Source organism: Leguminivora glycinivorella, chromosome 11 (assembly GCF_023078275.1).
Source record: "Leguminivora glycinivorella isolate SPB_JAAS2020 chromosome 11, LegGlyc_1.1, whole genome shotgun sequence".
Taxonomy (NCBI): Eukaryota; Metazoa; Arthropoda; class Insecta; order Lepidoptera; family Tortricidae; genus Leguminivora; species Leguminivora glycinivorella.
The window spans coordinates 6,232,624-6,245,776 of NC_062981.1; the positions used below are offsets into that span (position 1 = coordinate 6,232,624).

The 13,153-nt window shown below is 34.6% G+C and overlaps 1 protein-coding gene across 1 annotated transcript in view; it reads left to right on the forward strand.

The window, feature by feature from the left end:
- Positions 1 to 13,153, forward strand: part of LOC125231400 (beta-1,4-N-acetylgalactosaminyltransferase bre-4-like) — a 28,890-nt gene that overhangs the window by 6,235 nt on the left and 9,502 nt on the right. The window contains 1 exon segment of the mRNA XM_048136847.1: positions 9,078 to 9,178. The gene's annotated coding sequence lies outside the window, so the exon portion shown is untranslated.

Here is a 13,153-nt window from a genome sequence, read left to right on the forward strand (position 1 = left end):
TTTATTATTTAAAGTACCTAGGCATTGTATAGACAAATGTTAAAATATGAATAATGTGTGTATGTGTTGACCAAGCAAAATTTCGACTTACCCGCATTCGTTGTTAAAATATGTCCACTTTGACAGGTTATTTGTATAAAGACACAACTTTTTATTAGGGACTTCCGGTTTCGGGTGCCATCTTAGTGGTATCGTGTCGTGAATAATTTCTCCTTCTTGTGCTCATTAACGTTGTTTAAAGTGTAATATCGATAGCTTATTATGCAGTAAACTAATGTTATAGTGAGAAGCTGATGAAAAATTAATCTCGGAACGCGTTTAGCCCCCTTTTTTGTCATCGACGGCCGATAGTCCACGTGCCCTTGTAAAATCTAGCTATCAATTTACAAGTGCCAACTACCGAACAACGTCGTACTTACCGTACCAAAATCGAATACAATAAGCTTATACCACCTTGACACTGGCAAAATAGTCCCACCAATGGGACTGAGGCCATTTAATTTTAAAAATCTAATCTCTAACTTTTTATTATTACAATACATTTAAGACACGGGAGAAATTAGTACATACAATACGAATTTTCTCAATTTCATTATATGTAATTATGTACCTGTGTCTCTCAGTCTGCAACTCCTTATTTCGCGCCTGTATCTATATTTATATGAGTGTATTTTCAGTTGTTTGTCCTAGCCTTTGCCCACAGACCCACACTGACCACCTACTTAATCGTATGTAATGTAAAGCAAACACATGTGGATTTAAATATGTAAATGAACGACCATTTTAAAAGTAGGGTAAGTCCGCGAGACACATACAAATAAAAAAAAATCAACGAAAAAAAAACAAAAAAAAAATATGTACCAACACAGCACGAAATGGAAATGTATAAAAACTGATTAAGTAAAATTACAGATGTTTGTGCAGTAACATGGATGAGATTATTATTAATTTATCGTATGATTCGTCAAACGAAATGAATCCGTTTTAAAATTCTACAATTATGAATATTATGATCAAATTACTCGCCTATTGGCACGTTGCCTATTATAATGGCAATAAATCATTAATCAATCTCACGTCCATTGCTAATTACCCTGCCGGCCCAAGTGAATTTAATTCACTGCAGTACATTGCAGTGAGTTAAATTGCACGGCAGTACACACTGCAGTGTAGTGAGTCAAATTGCTCGGCAGTAGACAGTGCAGTCAGTTAAATTGCACGACAGTGTACAGTGCAAATTCAGCAGAAATCGGGTAGGCATTGAAACTAACGCTGTCACTGGTACTGATGAGTGTACACTCGAGATAGCTAAATGATGTACACTGAGTTTCCATCTCATAGCTCGCCAAACTATCAGATCGAAAATCTGGAACATTCCGCAAAATTCTGGAACTTCGTATTTTTAACACCCGACGCAAAAACGACCGGGTGTTATAAGTTTGACGTGTCTGTCTGTGTGTTTGTATGTCTTTCTGTCTGTTTGTCTGTCTGTGTTCGTCTGTGGCATCGTAGCTCCCGAACGGATGAACCGATTGAGATTTAGTTTAAAGTTTTGTTTTGTTTGAAAGCTAAATTCGTGGGGAGTGTTCTTAGCCATAAAAATTAGTCCAATATGTCCGGGTTTTTTTTTATTTTAATTTTGTGTTTCGATTTTATGTCCGGTTTTTAAAAGAGAACGTACGAGATGGTTTGCCAAAAATTTAATGTTGGACGAGAGTAGGAATGTCGAATGATGGTTTCAGAAGTACGAGTTACATTATATTTGACATGTGATAATGTAATTATTAATTTTAATGTAATTTAATTAATTTAAAGTGAAAAAAAAATGTATTTTGTAATTTTAGGATAGGTTTTAATACTCATTTATATTTTTTCTTGCTGTGCATACATGTTTTGGACGGCATTCTTATTTTAAACCTACCACTTATAGCTGCTATAATAATGTATTGAATGTTGTCTGTTTTGTGTGCCTTATGAATAAAATAAAAAAATGTATACGCTTTCAAAACGCATTAAAATTCCAACCCACAGCTACGGGGCGCGCGTTAATTTAATACGAAATTAAATTTGTCCACGCTTTAGAACTGGCTACCTTTGTGATTTAACTTTATCTTAATCAACCTGTTAATTCAATCTGGTGTTTGAAACAATGGTTCTTCAATCATCAAGTTGTTTAAAATATTGTCTATAGGTACAGCAGGTACCGTAAGTATTTTATTTATATACTGACGGAAAGCGGTCACCGTAACCTATGGACGCCTGCAACTCAAAGAGTGTCACATACGCGTTGCCAACCCATCGGAAACTTGTACACACCCTTTTACTGTGTTAAGTACACAGCAAAAAGAAGTGTACAAGTTCCAACGAGAGTTCGGGTTGCCGACGACTCAAAGGACAATAGACGGAACAAATTAGTTCCGTAGGTCCTTCCGTCACTAGCACACCGCACCCTCGTTGAGCTCTGGCAGCCTTACTCACCGGCAGGAACACAACACTATGAGTAGGGTCTAGTGCTATTTGGCTGTGGTCTTCTGTAAGGCGGAGGTACTCCCCCAGTTGGGCTCTGCTCTAGATTCGAGCGAGATGATATCCGCTGTGCTGTGCACCAGAAAATTACAGCATAATCAAAGTCCAGCCCTACCACACAAAGCGGAATAACATTCGCTATGACTATGCCCTATCTCCTACCCAAGTACCTATTTGATAATTCTGACATCCTGAATAACTTTTTTAAATATAGATAAATCTGTAGGTTACAGTTCGCGTCTTCGCGGTCAAAAGTATCATATAATATATCCTTCCATGTCTGATCGTTTGAGTATGAATGTTTGTATGCCTGCTATATCTCTAAGTAAGTACATAAGTTCATTCTTGCTAAAATTTGGTGGTATGGAAGATAGTTTGAAGCCCTAAGAAGGACAAAGAGTAGTTTTTTCCTTCCTCACTGACAGAATCGCGATTAGAAGCTAAGTTTATAAAATAAGTAATTATTTTTGTACCTAACAGCGAAATAATGAACCAAGAATAATAATCAACCGAATTGAAAACCTTCTTCTGTTGAAAGTGTATTATTATATAAAATATAAGAATACATTACAGACACGTTAAAACATCACGGGATTCTACAATAAGGTTAAGTGCTTTCGCGTTATAACGTAAACAAGGATAATAAATATTAAGGTGACACGGCAAAAAGTTGAGTTGATAAAGTCGTTGGAGATTTTGAGGCAATCCCGTGCTGGTGGCACCTGTGGGGACCTTTCATTGATATTATATAGTAAGGATGTGGCATAAGGGCGCCAAAAATAGTATCAGTGGCCTATTTCACAATAATGATAATTGTCGCTCGACACACACAAGGAAATTTTGACGCTGACTAACAATGTTACTTATCAACGCAGAAATAGTCGGGTAGCGATAACTTTTGAGGTTTCGATAATATTCATGTTGCTTCTTTTTTGCATATAGTTTTTAGACTATTGATCAAATATAAAAATAATGTTTTGTGCGTTCCTAGGTACTTGCTTAGCACGAACTTTAGGTATTTCTCTTTTTAAGCAGTGTTCAGTCAAAAAAATATTCGAGAAGAAATTATTTGTATTTGTCTAAAAACAAAGTGGTTGCCGATGTATATACGCATTTTGTGCAATTTTCATCCATGGGTTTAATGATATTAAAAAAAAAATCTAATATTGATCCTAAAACCCTTAAAAAAATATTAGAGTCAGTAAGTGAAGTCTTGTACGATTCAGGGCATTAAAATATCTTATTTTTTTAAAAGTGTGCGACATTCATAGATTGCTTATATTTAAAAAAAATATTTTGTAATAAAAACCCGTTCAAATCCTCAAAAAAATTTTCATGTTCATAAGTTGACGTCTATATTATTATAATATAATATCGAGTCATCAAATTTAATTTGTGCGGTTTTGATCAATGGGTTTTCAATATTTGACGATATTTCCATAGCAAAGTATTTTAAATTTTCGCGCAGTGTAGCGCGCAACCGATAACCAATCAGGTTGGCGCGTGCCACTGGCGCGACGCCGCGCTGCCTCGCGGCGTAAGTACATACGTCTCGTGCGCAGTCATGCATAATTTAGGGTTGCCAGATGGTCGGGATTTGACGGGATTCTCCCAATTTTTTGCATGTCTTCCCAATTAAAACTTACACATATATTACTGAACTTTATTTTATTACATTATTAACGAAAAGACCAATCTGTATATTTCGAAAACACGTGAAGGTATCGCATCGAAAATATGATTTCATTTTACATTTCCCTACGAAATCCTCGTAATTGCGGTAAATTCGCCTTTATCCCAATATGGGGGTAATTTGATCCAGTATCCTATTCATACACCGTGATTATATTTATTATTGTAACTATTAATTTCAGTTTTTCGTTACACAATACAGGGTGTAATTTTTATAACGGGAAGTATTTAAGGAAGTAATTAACTGATCATAGAGCTGATGCAAAACCCAAAAAAGAGTAACTTTTTTTTCTATATTTTCCTAGATTTCCAATTATAATGCAAATTAAACGTACGGCGGTACAGTAAATGGAGTATAAAATCTTTCGCGATTTCTTTCCCAAATTTAGTTCTGCCAGGCACTATTGTCACAAAATGGACGAGAAACTAGCGTGTGTGTATGTATACACTGTGTTTTTATTGAATTCCGTTAACTTTAAGGAAAGGTTCTTTAGGTCAAAAACAATTATTTATCTATGAATTTATATCTTTATATATGAATTATCTTTCGTTTCTTGATCAAATCAGGGAAATATTGCAAAAAGGCCAGGTTAGAAGTACTCGAAACAGACGAGCGTGTATGAGAAACGTTATGAAAGTGTGTGAAGCGAAAGTGGTTTGTCAGGATCGTAGTAAATGGAAATCCGTGATCTCTGCCTACCCCTCTGGGAAACAGGTGTGATTGTATGCATGTTTGTATGTATGTTATCTATGAAACCAGCATCTTAACTTGTACGGTTATCGATCTATTAAAAAAAAAATTAATTACTGGACACGTGTGTGACATCCTATAAAATTTCCTAAAGTTAAATCCGTGTGAGAAACAAGAATAAAATAACATTCAACCAGTGTTTAGTAATTGACGTCACATGTCATAATAAATAGTATTCTGAAAGTATAAAGGCCGTACTACACTTTTTTTTTTTTTACTACACTAATTGATTCATTAAATTTATTTTTTAATTACTTTCTTTTTCTTAGAGAAATTAATTGTAATTCACCTAAGCAAACTTACCTTAAAGTTAACGGATATCAATAAAAACACGTTGTATACCAGGTGGTTCCCGATAATGAACCTATCTGCATGTCGAATTTCATGGAAAACGAAAAAAAACACGGTGTATGAGTCATACAGTCAAATTAGACTAACTTGGTTCTTGCTTAGAAATAAAGTCATACCGTTGTATATTTAAACTAATTACGTAAAATAAACTAGTTTTGATTCAAAATGTCATTTTGACAGTTTAGGCCCAAAATATCGTTTTGACAGTTTTGACCCAAGATGATGTTTTGACAGAGTTGACCCAAAATGTCAATTTGACAATTTTGAGCACAAATGCCAAGTTGATCGTTTTAACCCAAAATGTAAATTTGTCATTTTTGACCCAAAATTTCATTTTTACATTTTTGGACAAAAGTGACATTTTGACATTGTTAACCCAAAGGGCAATATGGCCGAATTGACACAATGCAATTTTGACAGTTTTGGCAGCAAATATCATCGTTTTAACCCATAAATACCCAAAGTGTAAAGAGAAGTCATTCCGTTGTCAACTCGACAGATTACACATACCATAAAGGCAATTGACAATTTTTGACAGTTTTGATTCAAAATATCATTTTGACAGGTTTGAAATTAGACGTCAATTTGGAAGTTTTGATCGAAAATATATTTTGACAGTTCAACAGATAATCGCCGATTTGATCGTTTTAAAGCAAAATGTTAATTTGACAGTTTTGCCCCTACATTTTATTTTTACATTTTTGACCCAACGTGACATTTTGACTCTGTTGAGCCAAAATTTCAATATAACAGAATTAACACAATGTCAATTTGACAGTTTTGACTCAAAATGTCAATTTGACAGTTTTGACCTAAATGTCAATTTGACAGTTTTGACCAAAATGTCAATTTTACTTTTTGGACCAAAATGTCAATTTGACAGTTTTGAACTTTTGACCGAAATGTCAATTTGACAGTTTTGACAAAATGTCAATTTAACAGTTACCAAAATGTCAATTTGACAGTTTAGAGCAAAATTTAAATTTGACGGTTTTGACCAAAATGTCAATTTGACACTTTTGACAGCAAATGTCAATATGATCGTTTTAACTCAAAATGTAAATTGAAGTCATTCCGTTGTATAAGATATAGTACCTTAATGGCAAATGATAGATTTTGACAGTTTTTATTCAAAATGTCATTTTGACAGGTTTGATCTCAGACGTTTGACAGTTTTGATCCAAATATATTTTGACAGTTTGGTCCCAAAATTTCATTTTGACAGTTATGACAGCAAATGTCAATAAGATTCGAGCCAAAATGTCAGTTTGATAGTTCTGACTCAAAATTACATTTTGACAGTCTTGTCTTGACTCAACATGCTTTTTTGACATTTTAGACTCGTAATTCCAGTTTGACATTTTTTACTCAAAATCACATTTTGACAGATTATATGATCAAAATGACTTTTGACAATTTGTTTGTAATAATTATATAATTAAGTTACTTTTCAGTACAGACGATGTTTTTTTTACGCGCTAGGGCGAGAAGTATAAGTAGAGGAAGACTTCGAAGGGCCATCTGTACTGCAAGACGTTGTATGATACACGTGCGAAAAAGGAAATTTATAACTCATGTCAACTTAAGATACTCCCTCCGGTCCTGTTTTAATTTATCGCCCCTCGTTTCGAACTTCCTTTTCTCCACACTTGTATCGTAAATCGTAATGTCTATTATAAAAATAAAATAATGTACAACAAAAAGCGATATAGCGGGTGGATATGAAAAATGTCATTTTGACATTTGTCAAAATAAATTATACAGATTTCGATAAATGCTTTTTTGCCGGCCGGGACCATAATATTCATACTAATTCGTGTTACGAGTAACAAGGCACGCTAATTTTTAATGGAATTATTTTATGCCTGAAATAATTTATATCTGGGAAACATAAATATTATTTAGTTAAAATGCTACTCTAATACCGAACACAACAGGCTTTGAATTAAATAGCTTCATTTGGGCGCACAGTTTAAATAAACTTGCGTTTTATACGCAACGCGTCGTTTGTCGATTGCCGAGAGAGGTCATTGCCCTTCCCCGCTGCCGCGCTAATACCTACACTACCCGCGCCGCGTGAATTTGCGCCCGCTTGACTCGATTGTACGCAAATAAAATTAATATTAATATCGTATTATTTAAGGAGCAATTGATTAAACATGCACAAATTCATGTATCTTATTTATCATGTCTTTTAAGTTGATGAGATGTGAACTCTAGTAACTCTAATAAATAGGCACAGAATTGTCAGTGTCAAGTGTCAATGTCATTGGTTAGGTAGCCCACTGCGCAGCGACCAGCAGCAATCGTGAAGTACCATGCGATCCATAGATTGTAGAAACCCCTAGATGACGGGTATGTAACGTAACGTCATCATGGCACCAGTTTTCCGTTACGAAAATATATGACTAATAAATAGCCAGCTCCACGGGTAGCATGGTCGCGCGATAGACGATAAAATATCAGGCCGTCCCTATCGCACTATTAGTAAGTGCGATAGGGACGGCCACATGTTTTATCATTTATCGCGCGACCATAATTGCCTGCCTGGTTAACAAGCATAAAATTTCCATAAAAATATTAACTTACGGGAGAAAAAAATCGGCACTGATGATTTAACTGATTGGAGATCGAGTAGAGTAGGTATATCTGCCACTTTCAGTATATGATATGCTTAATGAGAGTACAGGATAACATATAGGTCATTTAGATTCTGCTTAAAACCTTCTGCCTATCCTTTTAACTTTGTCTATAATGCGACCAATCGCGTGGACGATGCGAACTCATAAACCAAATCACCTTGCAGCGTTCCACCGAGCCGCATCAAACGAGAATGTCCAAATTTCCTATATGAAATGCCTTATCCTTAAACTGAAATAAATGTCATATACAAAGAAAAAATGACCAAGGCCTCCAAGTGTCCGATGCGAATATTTCCTATGAAATAATTTAATTTGGTCTTAGAGTGCCTTATCCTTACTATTGAAATCTTTGCTTTCTTTAGAATCTTTTGACACAGGCTCGAAAACTTTGGTCGCACTTTGTGTAATTGCGCGGCTTATTTTCTTTATTTTGTTCTTATAAGGCTATGCTATTTTTAAAGAAATTAATAAGTACAAGTAGATGTGTTGAATTTACTTCAGGCACTACGTTATCTGTTAAATTTTTCTCTTTTATAAGGGACTTCCTTATTTTGACAATAAATGCCTTTTGGTTATATTATTCTGCATTAACCTGTATTAAGTTATGTCGTCCTAACACTGGTAATTAAATTAGTTTTTATACTTATTAACCCTTAAATGCATAGTGATGTATATGCATCATACATTTTTGACTATTGACAGCATGTCAAAATTCAAATTTGTATAAATCTTTGTCAAGGTCGTCAACGCATTTCAGGGTTAAGTAGGTATACAAGGGCATCAAGACAAGGGCTTCGAATCTTAGCTACTTATACAAATTCTTTTTAACCCCCGACGCAAAAACGAAGGGGTGTTATAAGTTTGTCTCCTGTGTGTTTGTCTGTCTGTCTGTCTGTTTGTCTGTCTGTCTGTGTGTGTGTCTGTCTGTGGCATCGTAGCTCCCGAACGGATGAACCGATTTAGATTTAATTTTTTGTGTCTGAAAGCTGAGTTAGTCGGGAGTGTTCTTAGCCATGTTTCATGAAAATCGGTCTACTATGTCACGGTCGGGGGTTTTTTCAAAATTTTAATTAGCTTAAAGTATGTCTTTCTTACGAGAATGTTCATTGTTACAGATAGCCATGGAGAGAAGAATGCACACCGGATGTCCAAGTTTTAATTGAAAAGGATGGGACACTTCCATCGCGCTCCGTCTTTACAAATTACTCCCTTGAAGGTGAGCACAGCTACTTATACTTGCATTTACTTGTTATACAGCGTGTATTTTACAAGCTTTTATTTACTTTCACCTGTCCCGTTGTCTGTCTGTAACCAAATCTTGCAAATTGATTTTGACCCACTTCTCGGTTTCCGATTGAGCTGAAATTTTGCACACATATGTAAATAATGTGACAATGCAATATTATGATATCATGAAGCTGATCTGATGATGGAGCAGAAAGGTGACTCTCTCACTCTCTCAGAAAGGAACTCTGTAATGAAATGTCGTATCCCCATCGAGTAAGGCGTTTTTAGAAACGTCCCGGAGAGCAGTAGGTGACTGTTGAAAGAAAATTACAGTCGGCGATAAAAGCTTGTGCCATAAATTGAATTTTTGAGAAAAAAAACTGGTTGAATATTACGTCAAAATATAACCAGACCAAGGTTTTAGTGCTAAAAACCCATACAACAAGTAATTGTAAGTTTGGTCCTAACTACATTAATTTAAAAAAAATGTGCAGCAATGTACCTATTGCGTGCACCTATTTAACATCTGGAAGACGCGGAACTAATTGACAGTTGTTAAGTCAGCTAATTACGACGTATTGAACAAAAATAAAGTAGCGATACATTGCGTGCCGAAATATTTTGTATTAAAAAATAAAAGTGGATAAAAAAATCTGTTTATTCCTAAGAAACATACATGCATTTATGAACTTAACTGCTAATTTTAAATACACACCATATGAAAATAATAAATGTTCCGTAGGTATCTATACTAGTAATCCTTTAAATATGCAGTAATGATGGCCACACCAGCTGTTCTCAATCATAGTAAGTATATAAGTTTTGAACATACACTGCGTGAACTTTATGAAAGTTATCAAAATCCCTTAAGTAATAATTGTACCGGTGAAACCTCGTTTTCAAAAAATTGGCAAAAATCAATAATAGCAATTTATAATCACTAAGGCATAACAGCAATTTAAGTAAACGTTGCAGATTAATTTAGTACAAAACTTACTTCGATGTGATGTAGATTTTCAAAGAAATTGTCACTTAATTTTAGGTAATTTCTGAAAAAATTGAATTCGCCTTAGGCTAGTTTACTCTTTTTCAAAAACTTAAAATAAAAATCTAGTCTGAAATGATTGTGGTACAGGATATACGAATTATAAATTTACCCGTTTTAATATTCAAAATTGTCCAAATTTTACAAATAAGATCGACTGATTCAGCTCTATACGTGCGTTTTTCTAAACGTGCATTAGAGAAAAATTCATAATTAATTTAGTGAGTTAGTTTTCAAAAATCCAGTCTTATAAAAATCAAGATAATAAGATGCTCTAACTGGAACTTGAATTAAATAAATCTATTGGATAACGGAAAGTGTAGTATCCTTAAGGGTCTCGAGAGATGAAAGTTTGTATGCCCCGTCAAAAGTCTGCTTCCAGAGATGCTGATGGAAAATCCTTGTGGGCTTAGGCTAGTTATATCGGAAGTCATACGTAAAGTTGGATTACCAGTTCTTGTTGGTTTTGAGTGTGTGCAAATTAGGTTGTCAACTGCAGTACTAGCAGAGGCCAGTATGTTGCAAAAAAAAATCGATTAATATATTTGTATAAGGGCTAAGCGTGTCACATTTTGTACTGACTTAGTTACTTACCGGTCTGTGAAAAAAAATATTATGTAGGGCTCATTGGGGTAATTTCGAAGCACAATAATGCTCGGGTACCTAATTTCGAAAGGGGAAACTTTATATGATGGAAATAATGGTGAATTTTATGTGCTTTCGAAAATAGCTGAACTTCGAAATTACCCCAATGCAGGGTGCATTGGGATAAGTTCAAAGGTTGTCTGAAAATATTATTTTCAGATCTAAGTAGGTCTAGTACGATGTTTTCTTTCAATAACACCAAATTGCCCAGCGCTTAATATGATTAAAACCAAGCATAAACCTACTTACCATAAGCATAAACCTTATTACCTACTTTAAGGGACCGCAGAAAGCGCGGTTCTCCATTATTAAAGTATTTGTGTTTGTTGTGTATAATCAAGGATTATTTATATAGGACTAGCTTTTGCCCGCGGCTTCGCTCGGTTTAGAAAGAAACAAAAAGTAGCCTATGTCCCCCTCCATCTCTTCAACTATCTCCATTTAAAAAATCACGTCAATTCATCGCTCCGTTTTGCCGTCAAAGACGGACAAACAAACAGACACACAAACTTTCCCATTTATAATATTAGTATGGATTTACATACTTCATATTAAGAACCGTACCTCGATTGTTTAGCGCCACCTCTTATTAAATACTGTCATAACTACACTGATGATTCCTACAAATTTATTTTTTACAAAATGTACTGTATTGACGTGATATCATGATTTTAAAATAAAGAAATATGTCATTTGTTCTTATAAATAACAAAAACACGCAAAAATATTTCGGGAAAATAATTATGATTTTGGCCACTTCCAGGTGCGAACAGCGCCATCTAGTTTTAAGCCTAAAAGGCCCTTACATTTCAGAGGTACGCTTTTTTGTATGGGCTTTGTCAGTTCAGTATTAAATCGTTCTTGGTATAATGTATGTGTTGTTTGTCTCTATTTATAATCATTTGTTTTGTCTCCACTGCATCTTTTGCGGAGGTGTGCCAATAAAGAGTATGCTATCTAACTACCTACTTTAACTAATAATGGAGAAGAAAGGTAGTTACACTCCCATTATAGAAAGACTATAGCTCTCTTGATCTGAAACTTTGTACTTACATTAAACATGGTATATTCACTAGATATAAGGGACCGAGCGTGTCATATTTTGTACTGACAATTACTTACCTTATAAATTGAAATAGATATCATACACGAAAGAAAAAACGGCAAGGCCCACTAGTGGCCGAGCCACGAATCGAACCCGGGTCTTCACCTTACGCGGCTAACGTCTTTACCACTAGACCACACGCCCGCCTTTAGGTATTTATAATTTATATATAGTAGTGTGACTACTTAAAAAATAACAAATCAAAAATATTCAATAATTAATTTGATTTGGTCCCGAATTGTAATTACTTACCTGTTAATACTGTTATATTAAAATATTTAATATCCTCAGACAGTACTGAAAAATACAGATATTTTTTGATAAATTACAGAACCTATAAAACTTGATTTTGCTCTATTTCGTACCTCCCTCATGTTATTGCATATGCAAAGGTTCATTTACAGCATTTACAACCCATCGTTCGTCATTTAAAATGGAAACGAAAATCTGCTTGCATATTAGGATCATTGTATTCGGTCGAACGAGCCAGGGACTCTTAAAATGGTATTATAATTAGCGATAAATGAATAATTAGTTACTAGTAATGAATTTAAACTCAGTAGTGGGCGATAAGCGGGAAAGAATGTAGTTGGTAAACCAAACTCATGGTTTTTACTCGTATACGCTTTCTTCGTAGTATTTGTGAATACTTTGGAAGAATAATAAAATATTGTGTGATATGTGAGTAGATAACCCAAATACAAGTACAAGTTCACACTGAGAATATTTTGCAATAGGTAAATCGTACAAATCGCACATTGTGTAACGTGGGGCGGAAGTCGAATATTGCCAACAAGAGTAAGTTAAATCGCTCCGACAAGACTCGAGTTTGCAATATTCTTACGCCCCGTTTCATCACACTTGCAATATAAAAAATATGTAAAAAGATAAAAAAAAGTTACATACATACGGTACTAGGAATTTCATAACTCCCTAAAGAAAATGATTCTTTTATGATCCCCACTCCGCCTGCTTGGACAGATTAACATTATTTATAAATAAAAGAGCTACTTTTTATGGGGTTAACCCTATAATACTTATAAGGGTCGCTCAGTATGACCTTTATATTCACTTCGTAAACTATTGCAGGTGAATAATTACAACCTGTATAAGTTTTTGTTATATTGCGTATATAGAGTTTGTGGCATCGAAGGAACCTATTTGTCAGT